We start from the raw sequence: 14,332 nt of genomic DNA, 5'->3' as shown, positions 1-14,332 counted from the left end.
AATAACACAGATAAATAATTCAATGAAGTAGTCCTTGAATTCAAACGCTGTTTTAATTCTACGTCTTTAGCCTATAGAGTAGATTTAGGTGACAGCTGAACAGAAATGTGGTGTGGATGGCATTTATTTCAAAGGCAACAACTTCAGTCATAACTGCAGCAGGCCATGTGTAGATAACATGTTATGTGCATCTGTGGTCTCCAGTGCAGCACAGAACAAACATTCAAATGCACGAGTCTGTTTCAAAAAACAGACATGTACTTTATTCCACACATATATCTGCACTGTCAAACATGACTCTTACATTACCCATAATGCAACCCCAACTGCCGACAGTTCAGTCAGAGCTTCGGGTGTGTTATGCTAACAGCGGCTAATGTAGTTTTGAACCACTACCATCAAGCAGAGATGAGGAGCAGGCTGCAGAGGTATGGCAAGCTCCCAGATTTTTTTTTTCATTTTCAAAGCTGTAGTCTTCATCGCCAACCGACAATGACTCACACGACATCACTTGAGGCAATTTGTCAAACTGCACGCAGCTCCATCTTGATCCACAAACGGATTCATACAACTTTTTCACATCACAGTAGAACTCCCTAAGACCTGTAAACAGACTTTAAAATCAGTTCAGTCCTGCTGGGTATTGATTACTGAGGGCTGCCAGACAAGAAAAAATCAAATTTCTGCATTAAGTACATGTGGCATATAAAGCCTGTGTAGCATCAAACCCCTTGAGATAAGCAGCTAATGCTTGTATGATGCATAAATATTATTATAAAGTGTTCGCTGTTGCAGGTTAAGATGCTGATCTCATCTAAAAATGACTGCTATTGCCTCCAAATTCAGCTGAATATGTCAAACAAAGCTACATACTGTATATTTCAGGTTTCAGGAATTATTTTCATACTTTATTAAATCTGTGCAGTTCATACAAACACAATCTCCCTGCTTTTAATAAAATCACATCCCTCTGTGATTTCAGGCTGTTTGAAACTGTGGGACATGAACTTTCTGAACTCTGTGCATAAGATGAAAAACAATGAGCTCAGTGTCCTCCTCCGAGGTTTTTGTCCACCCAAAATATTCTTACTTTTTATTACCTCCTTTATAACTCGGGTGTGAGCAAGAAAACATATTTACAAAGACTTTTATTTCCTTCTTGCAATGTAAAACTGAAAAAAAAAAGAAGAAGCTGATAATAAAAGCCCTCTGGATGTATCATTAAATTAAATCTTTGCTGCTCCTGGTCTCACTTACTAGATCATGTTGCACTTTTAAGAGGGCAAATTGCAGTCACGCCACAGATTTCTCCATGTGTTGCTTTGAAGGAATCTGGTGTTATTTTGACACTGTGTCTGTGGAAACTCATGCAAGGGTGCAGTAATGCAAGGTGGAAGCATGTCCTGATGTCATTCATTAGTCGTGCATCTCACACAGCCAGACAGTAATTGCCAGCTGCACATGAGTAATTGAATTGGGCGGGCGTGCTTAAACAATTGGCTCTAATTGCATTACTCTTTTGGACCATGACAACTATTGTAAGGCTGAAATTTGCCCCTTCAGCACTGCTAATTGCATATGTAAATCGGCAATATTTGGCCGTTAACAAGAGGGGAGAGTTAATGCGATAAAGGAATTCGTCCACTGAGGTTGATTTACAGCAGGACTGGCATGCGTCCGCTGGTGGAGGTTGAAACAGACCACAGGGATCAAACTGGTTCAACATTGTTTGATTAATGTACACATCAGTGTATCAATCACAAGAGGGGATTTCATTGGCTATGTATTGGGGACTGTATTTAAATTATAAGGGATGGAAAGAGGGAGGGTATGGTCGTTTTTCCTTTGGTTAAAGGGTGAGTAGTTTGATGTTTTACTAATTAGGGGCATAGAATGGTAAAGTTATGCTACAATTCCATTAAGATATAAAGTGGAGTGCACCGTCTTTACGAATTGAAAGAAGGGTTTCGTAACTAAATGAATATATTTGACGTAGTGTGCATGACAGGAAAGTTGAAGAGAGTGGCAATTAGATCTCATCATGGTGGCATACTTTTACACGGGTCGTCGCTAAATAAGACGGACAGGCACATCAGCCTGATGGGGCCTAGACACTGCTGGTGGTGACAGAGTAAAGAACACAGGAAGGACCCACTGGACTGCTGATGAAACTGGAGGTGATTGAGGTGGAGGTAGGTCAAATAGATCAGACATTGTGATGAAAACTGACAGCATCAGATAAAGGAGAAGTTTGACTCTTGAGTTAAATGAGTTAAACCAATTTTACGTATTATTTTGCGGTTTCAGTCAAGAGGAGGGTCCCAAAAAGCATCAGTAACACTGGGCAGAGCCTTTGAAAGCTCCGACTTCTCAGAGTGAGTTATGTGTCACACTGGGCGGTGCAGGGAGCGTCGAGGACGACGGGGCGGAGGAGGAGGAGGAGGTCACGTTTCAATTTCCCCGGAGCAGTCTCCCCTCCCTCTCAATCCTGCTGCACAGTTTTCTTCATCCTCTTCCTCTGGGTGTGTTGAGCAGTCCTTCGCAGAGAGAGACAGATCACATCTGGAGCGGCAGCCATGGGGCCAAACACGGCGCCAGCCAACACCACAGAAACACACACAGAAACACACACTCGTCCCTGCATGTCCCAAAATGTTGTTCTGTGGTGGTACAAAAGACTTTGTTGCTCACACTTAACTCCTTATTCATGCGTACAGGAGTTCTGAAGTACTAGACGTACAGTTGGTTCAGTAATGCAAGGAGCGGTTCTCACTTGGCTCGACAAAGCAGGAAAGGAGTCACTCTTCTTTAAAAATTCCTCCCACTGAAGTGCCCTTAAAAGCTTCTTAAATTAATCCTGAGAAATTAACATAAGCAGATACCATTCCTTCCGCACTGAGGCAGGGCAGACACTCATGCATGTTAATTGTTCACAGCTTTTATAATCCAGTCTTCCACATGTGGGACCTGATCCAGCCTGCCTGTTTCTGATTAAGACCGGCCACGTGGGACGAGCGATGCTGAGAGAGGGATCTGTGGTACATTTTTCTGGGTTTGTGGGATTCAGAACTATTGTCTTGATTGGCCGGCCGAAACTTCACTGTCATGCTCACAACTTGATTTTTGCGCATTTCCCCAACTGAATGACAATGAAACATGCCAAATACGGCCGGATAATTACATCTGTGGAAAAGGCATATTGTGCAGATCAGGATTGGTTAATTACTCTGTTTTTAGGGGGAATATTTTGATCCTGCACCACCCTAAAACCTATAGTCTTGTACTTTTATGGGAATCCATTGTTCAGGGACTGTCTATCCAAATTTGTGTCCCTCTGTGGGAATGAAAATAAAAAGTATATGGGAAGAAAATGTCTAGCATGATGGTTAACACATGTTTATGTCTGTACACTGGGTCATGAAGGTACAATAAAGAGGAAACAATGGCAAGCAACTACTTAAAAACTTGCATTTTCTTTGTATGAATAACTGACCAAGCATAGACAGTTTCAAAAGATTTTTAGCTACATGGTTAGCACCACTAGCATGACATCTTAATCATCTGGTGAGTTGGTCCCCCATTGTGGTCCAGACCGAAACATCTCAACAATTATTGGATGGATTGACATGAAGTTTGGTACAGACATTCATGGTCTTCAGAGGTTGAATCCTACTGACGCTGGAGATCCCCCAACATTTCCTCTAGCACCACCAGCAGGTTGATATTTGTGGTTCAAGTGGCTCGACAATTAAAAGCAGGATTGCCGTAGACTCTGGTGATCCATAAAATCTGCAGGTTTACATTTGAATTTGTTAATGCATTGATTTATGACCAAACACCTCAGCTATATTTTGTGTTTGCTGCCAATTATCAAATTGTTGGCATGCACAAATGCTAAAATAAGATGCTTACACCTGCTAGCATTAGCATGTTAGCACAGAGCTGCTGCATTGGCTGTGGACTCGTTTTTAAATAGCAAGTGTGGGTCCATCGTTCAAAGCAATCGTTGCAAGAAGAAATTCTAACATAGAAGAGGCAAAGATATAAATGTCATTATTGACACCTCAATTGGCCAGAATGCAATATATATATATATATATATATATATATATATATATATATATATATATATATATATATATATATAAAAACTGAAGTAAGCTATAGCTGCATGTGTTTTTCAAACCAGCCTATTCTCCCAACCTGAGCTTACAATCCTACAGCTGCCTCTGTTGTCATTGATCTAAACATATTGACTTGCATCAAGTTCAGGTGTTGTTTGTGTATATTTTATGTTGTCCTGCAAAAGGCTTTTTTGGGAACTGAAAGAAATCAGTAAGACAGTGGGTACAAAAAACAAACAACTTGAGCATGACCAAACACATATATATGAGGTCTGACCAAAGTATCACACTTTGCCAGCCAGCGCCATTTACCAAATGATGACTGTGAGACATAGTTGAAAGCTCAGAAAAAGGTAGTTGAGATGGTTACAGAAAAAGCTGCTGAAATGAATGTAAGTGACATATCATCTAATATTCTAATCTTTATATTCTCTTTTTAAAAACGGACAATAATCAACTTCTATTTAAGTATCTGAAAACTTTTCTTTAAAAACAAAGATCAATGGCTAAAGTTAGTTGTCAACTGAACCCTGCCCACTCTCTCACTCATAGTAAGAAGAAGAAAATGAGTAGGAAAAGTAAGAAATTAGATTTTTGGGACCTTTAACTATGCAATCTATTGATGCCTGTGGCCCCTGTGGCCCCTTGTTTTATGTCCCCTGGCTGTAGCCTGCATGCTGGAGGCTGCATGTCTTGGGCAGGCTCGGTGATGGAAGATGAAGAATATGATCATTAGGCAGTGCTGTTGTATATTGATGGGTCACCGGGGAGCCTTCCATCACTGACGAGGCCATCCACGTTGCCTCCGCTCTCGGGCAGTGTGTCGAGTTTCATGCACATGGAGTGGATTAGCCATGTGTGACACTTCACTAAGGCGACGTCCACCTCACCCTGACTGAGCAGTGACTGGTTTGTTAGGAGGTCCTGCTTTGTTTTCTCTGTAAACACAGTGCACATTTAAGACTTGTTGTTGCAGGATGGTGCCCATTTACTGCAGCCGAGGCTACTGTTGTAAAGCAGCGTGAGGAATGTTGCTGGAATTTGGCACCTATTGTACAGAGAAGAGTAATTTCAGTAGGAGTAAACCACCACCAGCTTGTGGCTCCAGCTTCAGGTTTTACTTTTTCTTCCCTCAAATTAATGTAGTTTGCTTTTCTTTTTGATACAACTAATCCAAGTACATTGCGGATTGAGGACCGTAAGCACTTTAATGCAGTTTTTATATATATTTTTTTGGCCACTTGGGTCAGCAGAAGAAGCTGAGAACACACCAGTGACATATTATCCCCATATGAAGCTGATATGCCAAATGTCTGAGCACACAGTTTACTCATTCAGCAAAAATGATGCCAACATTAACATTTATTTGCATTCATAACATGCATAACATTCATTTTTCAGGCCAAACATCAAACATAAGTCAAATATTCTCTCTCTTTTAGCTCTGATTTTTTTTTGTCTCTACCAACTCCAGAGGCAAATATTTGGCTCTTTAGTTCAGTAGCTAAATGCTAGAGATAACTGTGAGTGTACAGTTGTCTTAGCAGAGCAAAACAATGACCTGAAAGATGCTAAAATGCTCAGCAGAGCTAACGGAAACTGTCAGGTTGGGTGATAATTCTCTGTGGGTTTGTCACTATAAGCAGCCCCTTTCATTTTACACATAGTAATTTCATCCATTGTTGACATAAAAATATTGAAAAGTGCAACTTTAAAGCCTCGATTACTGTTTTCTGAATATCCATCCATGAAATTTCATCATTTTGTGAGGCCATCAGCCACACCACTGCTTTTATAGAAACATCAATCTGTTTTTATGCTATAACTCAGGATCACTCTGGCATCCTCTTCTCCTTACATAGCAAGGTTTACAAAAATGTCTGTGGTATGAAACACAATTGCTCCATCTAAAGGGGAATATATAAAAGGGATTAAAGCGTGGGGTCAGCCACAGCGCAGTGTGTGTTTTGCTGAAGGACACTTCAGAAACCCTGTGAGACTTCATTTAGCTTTTGTGTACATTGCACGCTGACTTCATGGTTTGCTTTCATCCTCCGGTCCTGGACTGCATTCAACATTCCTGCTTTTTTAACATACTGTAGTGACTCCAGCGTCCTTTGTGTCACAGCAAAAGCTGCTCGGCATGAATCACAAATTCCATTTATATAGACGCAGACTTTACAACCGGGGGGAAGAGTAAAACATTAAACCACGTTCAACGGTCGAACAACTCAGGGACTTTCTGCCTGCATCATGGACCACCAATGAAACCGTTTATTAGCACAGCATCAGTGAACTCCCTTTCAGAGAATGCTTGGCTGCAGTCCCAGAGCATGGACACAATGGACCTGAAACTGCAAGGTGCTCTCCCACACTACAAAATGTTGTAGTCGAATTAAATGAAATAAGTGTTCTGTGAAACTCCCATGAAGGAGGGGGAGGTGATGAAGCTGTGAGAGCTGGTGAGTGTGTCAGGAGACAGCAGCGTAACGTCTGGTGTCCAGTTTCAAGCCGCACTCGGGTTTCCTTTTAACAAACTGAGCTCTTTGCCTGCTTGGCTTAAAATCAGCGAGCCGTTGTCCTTAGGCTAACAACACAAAGTGCTTTCCAAACATTTTGAAGGGTCAGTTCACCCACATTAAAATAAAAAGGATGTTTTTATCAGTTATGTTGTGTGGTAATAAAATCAAATTTTCACATCTGGGAGCACAACAAACAGAAGCTACATTAACTTCCATCGTATTTGCGATGGCGTCAGAAACCTCAGCACCAGATACCATAAAGGAATAGTTCCACATTTTGGGAAATACACTTACTTGCAGTCTTGATGAGAGTTAGCTGAGAAGACTGATACCACTCAAACCAGCAATCACTTAGCTTAGCTTAGCACAAAGACTGGAAAGAGGGGGAAACACCTCTGTCCAAAGGTAACAAAATCCACCCACCAGTACCTCTGAAGCTCAATAATTAACATGTTATATCTCATCTTTATGTAACCAAAGTGTTAAAACGACACATTGTGGTTTTGCATGGTGTGTTGGGAACGGTGACTCCCGGAGTCACAGTGAAAAGATAAGATAGAACTTCATTAATCGAGGGGAAAGTTGTTGTGCAGTCTCAGTACAAACTAGGAAAGAGTGCAAAGAGTACACAGAGTGCAAATATACATTAAAATGTGAAACGTCAACAAGGTGCACATCCAAAATACACAAAATGCCAATAAAATAAACAGGTTAACAGTAAGGATCATAAAACTTCAGGAATTTATTGCAGCCAACAAACGAGGTACAACATGTTAATTAGTGAGCTTTAAAGGTGCTGGGGTGTGCATGTTGTTTTACCTTTGGACAGAGCCAGGCTAGCTGTTTCCCCCTACTTCCAGTCTTTGTGCTAAGCTACACATGAAAGAAAACAAGCATATTTTGCACAATGTCTTGAACTCAAAACTTTTCCTTTAAGACTTTTCTTTTAAATGATTTAAGCAAAGTTGCACCTGATAATTCAAATCTAATACACAATATAAACATTTGGAGTAAAGAGAAAAGTGCAGGACTGAATCTGAAACAGAAAACAGGAAGAACAGTGTTCCAGCAGAGCAGTTTGCAGCCTGATTACAATCTGGGATATAAATCTTTAATAATCAGCAGTATAGATGGAAATGAGGTGATCAGCCCTGCAGAGGAGTTTTCACATTCTGCAGCACCCGGAGGATGAAAAATTGTGCCTTTGTCACTTCCCTGTCTATAACCCCTCTCCTCCACGTCTCCACGCTGCATACATAATAACAGGCTGAACTCAGTAAAGCCAACTGAAAATAGATAATGATGTGTTATCTCACTCGCTGAGGCTGTACAGTATGTAACCCTGGAGAAAACGTCAGCGAGGATGTCTCACATTTCCATCATGTTCCTTTAGATGCAGCTACGCTCTGCTGTGGTAATATTAGCGCTGTCTCATCAAGTCATATACGTCTGTAACAGTGTCACAGTGACAGGATGTACATGTGAAGGAGGGCACAGCTAATGCTGGCTGGCGTGGGATCTTTGAAGCGGGCTTATGAGTGACTCAGAGATGGTTATCTTTCGCTCGTGTTTATTTCAGGGGCGTAAACATGAAGATGAGGTCATTCACGTTCTCAGATTCAGTCAATCTCGTGTAGCACGAGAAGGGTCAATTCTACGCCCTCACACAAAAAAAATAGCTGCTCATGTGTTGTCTCGCCATGCGGATGGTTTTGGATTTATTCCCACAGGTTTTGAGATATGTTTCTGAGATTTCTGCCTGCACCATGGAAGCAAACAGACTCCTCTTTGTGGAGCTTGCAGCGCTGAAATAGACCTATAACATTAAAATTCAATAACTTGTCTTTCCAGAAACAGTGTCGTGATTACTCTGGATAATCCACTGGAAAAAAAAAAGATGGTGCTTGTGAATTTTTAAAAGTGTTTTTTCGTTATTATGAGCACCACAAACTGGGTGGAGGCAGAAATCTCAGAGGCAGACACGTTAAAACCTCAGCAGTTAAAACCAAAAGACCAAATACCACCAGAGGAGTGTGATACAATGTGCGGTTTTTGGATATTTATATGCATTTATTTATATATTTATAGCCAATTCCAAGCATATAAGAGTTGATTATTAGCATTCAGTATTTCTGTTGATGTGTGTGGTGAGCTGCTGCATATAATTGATCTTACGGGGATAAATCAAGGCACAAGTGTAGACCAGAAGGTGAGCTATGACATGATCCTCAAATTTAGTAACAAGTCAACCTCGAATGGAAGCGACAAAGCCTCTTAGCAGCCGTAGGAATTACAAAGCATTCAGAGACCGCTGTTCATTTCCCCGTTTCCAACCGCGAGCTAACGTTGTCTCTTTTAAAGCGTGACCAAGATTGTCCCTGAACTTTAGAAGAAGCCATTTTAATCCAAACCATGATCCTTTCCCAAACCCTAACGTGGTCGTTTTTGTGCCGAAACCTAACCAAACCTCAACCATACGATGTTGCCACATCATAAAATGCATCTATTTTTCAACAGTGATTTGTAAGCTCTTTGTAAGGCTCAGATCAGATCAGAAAACGCTTTGATGCGTCGCTGTCGAGGGCGCAGACAGGCACGCGCGATGCATTGTGCTGTTAAATTTGGAGGATTTGTCAAATTGCTGAAATTCTGTTATTGTTAATCTCTCCCCATATGTGGAGGTGAGGAGTTCAGCCTCTTTCGCAGGGATCTTTCCAACCTATAGCACATAATAGTGAGAGTGAGAATTCAACAACTGCATTTTAGTTTATCTTAAAGCACTTCATGAATCATATTATTAATTTATATAAACCTTGTTTGAGTCAATAAAAAGCACTAAATATGGCCTCTTCTTACAACATAGAATTCACCTGTACAACAGTACGTTACATTACAGGCATCATAAAATTTGACTTAATGGAGTTGGATTGCATTAGACTGTACTCTGCATCATAAAGTGGCCACTGAGTCCATTACAGCTGCATTAATTAAATTAAATGGTGAATAAAGAATAGTTTTTGGTCTTACACCAGATACAGTGATTGTTCACAACAGTCATTACTTCACCTTTAAGTTCAGGCTCAGGCTCTACATGAACTGTCCCACTGTAGCTGTCTTTCATGAAGATGTAATTCAAGATTCAGTCTTTTGCGGCAACCGCAGATTGAAACCATTTCACAATGCGTTCACAGTCTTCTCTCTCGCCTCCTCTTAAAGATATATGACACGTCTTAAAGCCACAAGGGAAAAGGACGTCGTCTCCAACTCAAACAAAGACTCCACTGTGGGCATCTCTAAGAAAAGGTTATGGTGGAAGACGCGACTGAATACTCAGCAACTCGCCAGTACATCAAAAGGTGGCGAGAAATTAGGACAATAACGTTGTAATGGCCTTGAGTGGATATAAATCTCGGTCCGCTGAGCCTTTTGAGGCAGCTGAGGATGAAGGAGCTGAGGTTGGAAGGTCATGAACTGTCTTTATGAGCTTTGTGGTGACAGACTAAATAAAGATAGATGATAGGTAGAAGAGGTGACTCACTCCTCGGCCTGTGAGTCAATCCATCTTCTGTCACAGTCACCAAAATAACAGTAGTTGAAGCCAAAGCCACTCCCCCTAAAGACATGAGTGAGCAGTTTCTGAGTAGCGCTGGAGGGGGGGCACCTGACAGAAAACACCTAACATTATCATAATGATGCAAAGATGAACTTGTGAAATTCTCCCTCGAAACAAAACAAACTGGATTATTACCTGTCCAACAGGAACGCACAACCCCATGCCTCACTTCCTTCACTTCAGATCCTGAACTCTACACTGAAAAGCTATGTCGACTCTGGTTGGACCGGTTTCTATATGCAACCTCTTTTTGGTCATAGCCTTTTCTGCTTCTGTCTTTCTTTTCTTGGTTTGTGTAGCAGTGCAAGCTGTTGAAGGTAAAGGTGGAGCTGGAGGGAAGGTGGCTGCACTGCGACCAGCTCGACACAGCTTTAGCAACATATCTGCTTTGCCTTGTGAGTCAGTGAGTGCATGGGCTCAGTGTGCACAGGTAGGCATGTATGCTGGACTTATTACAGCATTATTACATTGTTATTGATTGCTGTTCGGATGTAAAGAGATTTTCTTTAACACAATGAAACCTCTTAGCTGGGCAGAAGCAATCAGAAACAGAGCAGAAACCATCGAGGGAGGATGAAGAGTTGAAACCTAAGCTGTTGGTTTGATTCCAGCTTGCAGATGGATGCTGCCCTTTCCTCTGGCTGGCAGGGAGGGACCTGACCTTTGACCTCAGCTGAATGCCTATTCTTACAGGGGGGTTCCTCCCTGCTGCTGCTGAGCTGCTGTTTTGACAGCATAAGGAAAAAGTCTTCCGTCAGGGGAAACAGCCATATGTCTTTTAAAACCCCCACCCCAAACACCTCACATCTTCATCTGCTTGAGGCAGGACAGTATTGATTCCCTCTGAAGAGATTTACATCATGGGTCACATGTGAATAAGATTTACGTGATGGCAGTCCAGTGGCTGCTCTGACAAATACGCCTCACAGAGAGATTCACATGGGCCGTGTGTTCCTGTAATCTGCAGGCGAAATATTGAACAACAGGGTTGGGATTGAGGAGATAATGCCGTAATCCCCACCTGCAATTTTGAAATCCATTCAATTCAGGGTAATCCTGGTTAAAATGCGGAGTTGCGGGTTCGTGTAAGCACATCAAAACATTGCTATCTGTTATATGTTTAACCAGTGTGACACTATTTCTCCCCATACAGAAAGTCCCGTCCTGCATGAACAGCCTTGTTGTGATCTTATTTCTCCACTGACCATTCTACTTTTATGTTTGTGTGTCAACTTTCATTTTTATTTTAATCTAATTTAAGAATATGTACAATATCTAGTTGCATTAATGAAGCTTTAAATCTGGGGGAAGTGGGAGGATGCTGTGAACTTGTTAGCTAACACTCATTTGGGCTACGCATCCAGCAGTGATGGAGCAGCATTGGAATTCATTTGAAGTTGTATTCTCTCTCTTTTATCTCTGGTTTTGGTCTCTACCGACTGCTGAGGGAGGCATCTGGCTGTTTAGCAGTGAAAAGTTCACCAACTAGTCGGTAACTGTGTCCGTCTGTTGTTTTGTTTGACAGCTGCCAACTGCAGCTAAAAAAGACACTAATGCCAGGATCACCTGCATGATTTTTTTCATCTTTGTCGATGGTCGCTGTGTCAGATCTAACAATCGCGGCGCCATAAACTCTCGCCGTTTCCTGGTCGGGTGACTTGCAAGACTACACGTATGACCCCGACTAATCGCAGCACGTCTTACCTCACGATCACGCACCAGTTCAGATGTCATCAGGGAGGCGGTGAAGCAACTGTCACACTGACAGAAGCATTGTGTGAGATGCTGGCTGGTCTTTGGGACCAAAAAAAGAAGGAAAAGAAAGACAGTGGATGCGCTATAACGTTAAAAGCAAATGCAACAGGCAGTGTAAACTTCGGCTGTGTGCCACATCAAACAGGCTACTTTAGCATTAGATCTGGAATTAATCATAATTAACCTTTTTCCTGCAGTGAGGACTGAGGATAATGTTATGACAGCATAGCCAGCTGCCTGACATTTGTCTTTTTTGACTCGGTCATGGTAGTCCATCAAGGAAGCATCAAACAGATAAGAGCACTGTTGCCACACCTCAATGAACCTTTCCTCTCTTTCATTGTCCCACCTGACAGCAGCAACCTCAGCATCCCTCCTCCTCCTCCTACTCTTCGCCATGGTTAAATGACTTACTGTTGCTGGCTGTAGTAAACACAAGTAAAAAGTTTGTCAAAGTTGGGACAAACACGTCTTCATTTTAGAGGTCAAATTACATTACAGCCACCACAGATATCAGACGAAAAAGATGATCTTTGGGGCAAAGTTTGGCTCACAGCTAGCTCAACCAACCTAATTAACCTAATGATCGTTACAGCAGCAGCTTGATGTTTCTGTGGTGAAACTTTTTACAGGCTCTGACACTGAACTTATCAGTATGATGATGCGGATAATTAAGTTATACATGATTTTTACGGGCTGCACGGTGGCTCGGTGGTTAGCAGCGTCGCCTCACAGCTAGAAGGTCCCCGGTTCGATCCCGCCAGGGGTCTTTCTGTGTGGAGTTTGCATGTTCTCCCTGTGCAGCGTGGGTTTTCACCGGGTTCTCCGGCTTCCTCCCACAGTCCAAAAACATGCTGAGGTTAATTGATAACTCTAAATTGTCCGTAGGTGTGAATGAGTGGTGTGTGTGGTTGTATGTCTGTATATGTAGCCCTGTGGTAGGCTGGTGACCTGCCCAGGGTGTCCCCTGCCTTCGCCCGAGAGACGGCTGGGATAGGCTCCAGCCCCCCCGTGACCCTGCAAAGGATTCAGCGGTGTATAGATAATGGATGGATGGATGATTTTTACTTCACTGGTCCGAAAAAATCTGCATGAATTAAAGCACACATTTTCACCAAACTATTACAATATAATGTGAGTTGGATTTATTGTTGTTATACTAAAATTTCCCATATGTCATGATAGTTAACTGGTAATTTATCCAGTGATTCCCAGACTGACCATTTCCCCACCTGGACGTGTATCGAGGTAATCTCTCTGTGAGGTTCACGAGGACCTGAAGCTGCACGATTACCTCTCTGTGTGAAGCACCACTTCACATGCACTCAGGCAAAGTGCAGCAGCTCGCTGAATAACATCACCGGTCATGGACGACAGCACAAAGTGTGGACAAGTACTAAAAACAAGCTTTCACACAAAAAAAATCCCACTACCTTCATGTTTGCAGCTGTCAGCCTGCCTTGTGTGTGTGTGTTTTTTTTCCTCAAAATGCTTTTTGCTCTGCACTTATGTCACCGACCTCCAGCGTTAAATAATTGAAGTGGACACATTCTGGCATGTAGTCATGTAATACAGGGTTTTTTTTCTCCTCTGATACATTTAACTTGAGCGTTAAAGCATCAGAAGGAGTCGTGGCCTCTTCATGAATTAAACATTGTGCCATCAAAGCCCAGAGGGAGTGTTACCTTGCGATTCGCAGCAGCGGAGGAGCGGCCGGGTCTGTCTGTGCAAGACTCTCCAAACTTTAAAGTCAGACATCGCACTTTAGTTGCATCATCTCACCGACTTTGGTATTTATAACCCGCTGTAGTGCATCCTAAGGCTGATTTGCAACATTAAGCTTTATGAGCAGCCTCAGCACTTCTTCCCCCTGATTAACACACAAGATCAGCACTTTCATACCACACACTAACTTTTGGCACACTTTCTTTCTCTCTTTGTTATTGCAGAGAGTTTGCTGTGGTGAAGGTGCTGCTGGTGGTCCTGGTACGCCCGCAGCCTTTCCTGATGGCCCAGAACCGTGGGGTCCTAATGATAGTAACTTACCGCTGAAAGGCTGAGGGAGAGAAGCAAACAAGAGACGACCCAGCGGCCCAAACCGTGAGAGATCAGTCAACACAGTGGTAATATGTCAGTGTCAGCAGATACAGGAGACGGTGGGGAAGAAGGACAAGCGCAACAGAGAAAAGTTAAATACACACAAGGTTTGGGTTCAGAAGTCAGAGGTTCTTCAACAAGTAATGCTATTTTCCACAACTGTAGTTAAATAAATCTACAAGATGCAGCTTGTGGTGTTTTGGTGAATGAATCAAACTGAA

Source organism: Chelmon rostratus, chromosome 7 (assembly GCF_017976325.1).
Source record: "Chelmon rostratus isolate fCheRos1 chromosome 7, fCheRos1.pri, whole genome shotgun sequence".
In the NCBI taxonomy this organism is placed as follows: domain Eukaryota; kingdom Metazoa; phylum Chordata; class Actinopteri; order Chaetodontiformes; family Chaetodontidae; genus Chelmon; species Chelmon rostratus.
The sequence above is the reverse complement of the archived record's forward strand: the minus strand, read 5'-3'. Positions refer to the sequence as shown.